At 38.2% G+C, this 5,811-nt stretch overlaps 1 pseudogene; it reads right to left on the bottom strand.

Moving 5' to 3' along the window:
- Positions 1–3,204: 3,204 nt before the first annotated feature.
- On the bottom strand, positions 3,205–4,230 carry LOC105466502 (protein tyrosine phosphatase type IVA 1 pseudogene; annotated as a pseudogene).
- Between the last annotated feature and the right edge of the window lie 1,581 nt (positions 4,231–5,811).

Consider the following 5,811-nt stretch of genomic DNA (forward strand, 5'->3'; position numbering starts at 1 on the left):
ATGCTGAACTGTGAATCAATTAAACCTCTTTCCTTTATAAATTACCCAGTCTCAGGTACGTCTTTATTAGCAGCATGAAAACAAGCTAATACAGTAAATTGGTACCAGTAGTGGGGTGTTGCTGTGAAGATACCTGAAAATGTGGAAGCAACTTTGGAACTGGATAACAGGCAGAGGTTGGAACAGTTTGCAGGGGTCAGAAGAAGATAGGAAAATGTGGGAACATTTGGAACTTCTTTTATTTATTTATTTATTTATTTATTTATTTATTTATTATACTTTAAGTTCTAGGGTACATGTGCATAACGTGCAGGTTTGTTACATATGTATACTTGTGCCATGTTGGTGTGCTGCACCCATCAACTCGTCAGCACCCATCAACTTGTCATTTACATCAGGTATAACTCCCAATGCAATCCCTCCCCCCTCCCCCCTCCTCATGATAGGCCCGGAAGGGGAACATCACACACTGGAACTTCTTATAGACTTAGAGAGGTCACAAGCCCAGAAGATGTGGAAAAGTTTGGAACTTCCAAGATAGTTGTTGAATGACTTTGACCAAAATGCTGATAGTGCAATTAGGTCCAGTCTAAGGTGGTCTCAGATGGAGATGAGGAACTTCTTGGAATCTGGAGTAAAGGTTACTGTTGCTATTCAAAGAGACTGGCAGTATTTTGGCCCTGCCCTAGAAATCTGTGGAACGTTGAATTTAAGATAAATTATTTAGGGTATCTGGGGGAAGAAATTTCTAAGCAGTGAAGCATTCAACAGGCAGCAAAACATAAAAGTTTGGAAAATTTTCAGCCTGATATGCAATAGAAAAGAAAAGCCCATTTTCTGGAGAGAAATTCAACTTAGCTGCAAAAGTCTGCATAAGTAGCAAGGAGCCAAATGTTAATCACCAAGACAATGGGAAAAATGTCACCTGGGCAAGTCAGAGTTCTTTAAAAGCAGCTCCTCCCATCACAGGCTCAGAGACCTAGGAGGGAAAAATGGTTTTGCAGGCCCAGGCCCAGGGGCCCCCTTACCTTGGGACTTGGTGCCCTGCATCCCAGCCACTCCAACTGTGGCTAAAAGGGGCCAATGTACAGCTCAGGCCGTTGCTTCAGAGGGTGCCAGCCCCAAGCCTTGGCAGCTTCCATGTGATATTAAGCCTGCAAGTACACAGAAGTCAAGAATTGTCATTTGGGAACCTCCGCCTAGTTTTCAGAAGATGTATGGAAATGCCTGGATGTCAAGGCAGAAGTTTCCTACAGGGGTGGGGTGCTCATGGAGAAATTCTGCCAGGGCAGTGCAGAAAGGAAATGTGGAGTTGAGGGTCCCACACAGAGTCCCCATTTGGGCATTGCCTAGTGGAGCTGTGAGAAGAGGGCCACCATTCTCCAGACCCTAGAATGGGAGATCCACTGACGGCTTGCATCATGTGCCTGGAAAAGACACAGACACTCAACACCAGTCTATGAAAGCAGCAGGAGAGGGACTATACCCTGCAAAGCCACAGAGGCAGAGCTGCCCAAGGCCATGGGAACCCACCTTTGGCATCAGCATGACCTGGATGTGAGACATAGAGTCAAAGGAGATCATACATAAAGCAACCTTCTATATCATAGGATCCCACAGCACAAACTATGAATTCAGTGATCTAGCTACATATTGATGCCATTAAAAATTCTACAGAGGAAGGAAACAGAATGTTATTAGTTTACAAAAATAATGTTATAGACCTTGAATCAATAAATTGCATGCTCAGGCATTTGTAGGAGTGAGAATTACCCTGTCATAGTCACCTGAAATCAGAATTATACTTGGTAACTATACAGAGTGTGCAACTGGTAAGCCTAAGTGGCAATGGAACTGACCACCAGGGCATCATCTTCTGAGATACTAAAGATATCAACATATGAATTCGAATTACAGTATATGTAGTCTATATTTTACACAGTTTATTTCCTTTATAAAACTTTATATTAAGGATGTAGCATATGTATGTGTGTGTGTGTGTGTGTGTGAATGAAGCCTATTATACTAAAGGAGAAAGGAATTGCACTTAAACCCTGCAATCTAGTTGGTAAGGTTACTTCACATGGGGTTACAAATTAAAAATTTGGCACAGCTATTCATGTAGACCAGCATTAAGCAGATGAGTAAATGGGTGATAAATGATGGTTTGCACGTTTCTCACTGTTGGGGTCTGAATTACCAATAAGTAAGAAAGCAGGCTAGAAAAGTACATATGGTTATGGATTGCAATTGGAGACATCATAATAAACACACATGTAGCATAACATAAATACAGATGCATATAAAATGATTTACAGGTATCTGTATATATTGGTTAGTATACACAAATATAAATGCTTGTTCTTTGTGAGTTTTGTTTGCTGTTTGTATTTTATTTTATTTTATTTTTATTTTTTGCATGTCATTATTCATTTAGATGTTTCAGCTCTTGCACTAAGTTTTTACACTGACAAAACTATTTCTCCCACAGAACTATAACCACACATCCCCAGACAGTATAAATATATGGTTGAACTAACATTAATACACATCACCATTTTATCAATTACATAATAAAACAAATTATCAAGTATCCAAATATTAAGTTACACAGCTCAAAAGGCATATAAAATGTTAGATGTCTGCTCAATTCATTAGCAGAAACCCACTTCTTTTTTTGCAAGAGAGGCTGGGAAGGTAAAAAAAATTACACTTTCAAACAAAAATAAGTTGGCAAACACACTTCTGATAAGTATGGAAAAAAATTACAATAATTTCAGGAAGTTTATGATTACAATAAGAAAGCATCTCTACCTTTTAAAAATGTTTTGCTGAATTAAAGAGCATATTCTACATGTTCTGCACAAGACAAAGGCAACATCTTGCTAAAAATAATTAATAGCCCCCTCCAATTCTTTTCTCAGGCCCTCCTTGTTAAGTTGCACTTCAAAGTGCAAACATTAAATTAATGTAAGGCTTTTTTGTCTGAAGACATTAAAGACATGTGCTTCTGTACAATGTAGATTTTCAAAATGGAGTTTTTTTAAATAATAGCACAAAGTGAGATTTATAGAAACACATTAAATAATCACTGTAAGACTTGGTAAAAAAAAAAAAATCAATGGTTAGGCAAACCTGATGTATACTGGTATGAGTGTGGGAGATGTAAACATCAAGTGAGCAAATAACCATGTAAGCCCTATTTTCAATGTTTGAAATGATTGAAGGAATAAACCACATAAGGTCTAGAGTGTTCATAGTTCCTGGGATTTTAGTTCTGTATGGTACTAAAAATATACAAGTATTGTGCTGGGTATTTTGGCACCTAATCTTCCTCAATTTCTTATGTATTGATAAGATTCTGGCATGGGAATAGAAACAAGTCATAACTCAATACTGCATGATTTTGGGAAAGGTCAACTGATACAAATGACAAGCACATTTTATATGCTGACAGCGAGAATCTTTTGCCAAGTATCCAAATAGGTTGACTGTAACCCAAATACAGAGGTTGCCAAATCTGTCTAGCTTGTGGCCTGGTAAAACTGCCTTTCAATACTCCTATGGAAGCTACACTAGACTTACTCACTAAGCCAACATGTTGGCTAATATGTATAACAAATTAGGCTCTATCTCAAGTTCCACTTCCAATAGCACTAGGCACCCCAATTTTATTGAATGCAACAGTTGTTTCTATGACCATTGGAATCTTTGAAACACAGCCACATTTTAGGACGAAACTTCTCCAAATACAAAAGTTGCTTGCTGTTAAAAGCTCCATGCTGCTTTTGTTTTATGAATTGTACTGCATCTTCATATTTCATTCCACCTTCAATTAATGCTAGGGCAACAAGTCCTGGAGCTCTCTCAAGGCCTGCCACACAGTGAACAGCAATACAACAACCAGGTTCTTCACGAAACTTAATTTTTACAAGGCTTAACCAGTCATCAACAATCTGGTTGGATGGTGGTGCACCATCATCAAAAGGCCAATCAAAAACATGGATACCTTCTTTCTCCACAAGAGTGATGTCATAAGTTGCTTCACATACTCTTACTATTGTGGTAACTCCATACTTCTTAAGTTCCTCTATAAATTTGTTTAAGGTCACATTGGTTGGATTGTGTGTAATAAGAAATCTTATGTTCTTGTATGTGACTTCCACAGGAGCTGGGCGGTTCATTCCAGCCATGTTAATTTAGTTAAAAAACACTCAATAGGGTTATGAAATAATTTTTTAAAAATTGGAATACAGAAATGATGCAAAGAAACTGAAGTCTACTTCAATATACTCCACTGAAATTCTCAGTGCTTGAGTATGAAGTTGTAAGTAATGATAAATGAAATGAACCTCCTAACAAGCAGCAGCAATTCTTTAATCCAGTAATACTGAGGCCACCAGAAAAGAAGTGCACTGAGGTTTACCCCATCCAGGTCAGAACTCTTGTAAAATGCTCTGTGGATTTCAATTCAACACTTCTGTGTCCAGGATAACCAGTCTTATGTGGGCTTCTTGATGGAGTATTAATCAGTTTCTACAGTTCACTTGTCTGCATAGAGGTCGTGCTGTGCCTGGCAGTAATCTCCACTGCCCTTCAGAAACTCCATAAATGTGTGACCAAGAACACCACAGCATTGAGCAATATGTTTACTCATTGAAGATTGTGGCCTAATCATACAACCAGTCCCGAGGCGGCGTCAACACAGGCGGTGGTGGCGGCTGCAGGGCAGGAGGCAGCGGTGGTCATGGCGGAGCGGCGGTGGCGGCGTTGCAGGAGGCGGCAGGGGCAACAGACCTGTATTTTATTTTATTTTTTATAAGAATGCAGGTAATTCCTTCTTCCTGCCTATCTTTCAGAGCACCTGTGACATTTACTAATTTAGAAAAAAATGCAGAACCTATTTAACACTGTGATGAGACGAGTTATATAATGCATGAAAATAATGTTTTATTTTCAGGCTGTTCATAAAGTGGTTTTACCTTTTACAACTTCCTTGTAAATTGATTAAAGGATCTTAGTCAAATATTTATAAATAGGAGAACTTAAGCGCTCTTCTTAAGCCACTGTAGTTTGGAATTTAAGCAGAGATACAATGATTGGTTTCAGGCCTATTCCAGAATTTGTTGATGCGTGGCAATATTTTAAAGGACAGTACCATCATTCCCTGGGTAGCGTGTGAAAAGAACCAGCATCTTTGCTCTTCCTCTAGTTTTCTCTCGTTTCTTTATAAAAACAATCTAAAATAGAAGATATTTTATCAAATGGTATCACAAGGTGCAGCATTTTGTGAGCCAATAAGTCACTGTTCTAATTTGTGAGACATATATTTGTACTAAAGTCATGTAACCATCAAGGAAGGGAAAAAACCTAAAAATGAGAAGGAAGAAAACTGAGGGTAGTATTTACCTGAATGAATACAGAAGCATTAAAGGAAGAGAGACTATGCTGTACTCTAAAATAATGTCTCCAAAAAATGGAAAACTTTCGAAGGAGAATATGGATATTTTTCCTTTAGCATAAACTAGCATAGCATTCTTAATTAGTTTGAAGAATTATTTCCTCAAATAAATTGCTATTCAAATTCAAAATAGCTGCAATACATGCTCCTATTATAAGTTAAGAGAAATAGTGTAAAATAATCAGGTATCAGATTGGTTTCCAACCCGATTTCACCACTAACCAGCTGGAACCTCATCGATCATAGAGTGTGATAATTGTTGTCTTAGATCATCTTTTGAGCATGTTGTGTGTATATGTGCCCAAAGGATCCAACATTGTTTTTGAGGTCTTCCTTTGTAGGGTTTCCCA

The sequence above is a fragment of the Macaca nemestrina genome, chromosome 9 (genome assembly GCF_043159975.1).
Source record: "Macaca nemestrina isolate mMacNem1 chromosome 9, mMacNem.hap1, whole genome shotgun sequence".
NCBI classification, from domain to species: Eukaryota; Metazoa; Chordata; class Mammalia; order Primates; family Cercopithecidae; genus Macaca; species Macaca nemestrina.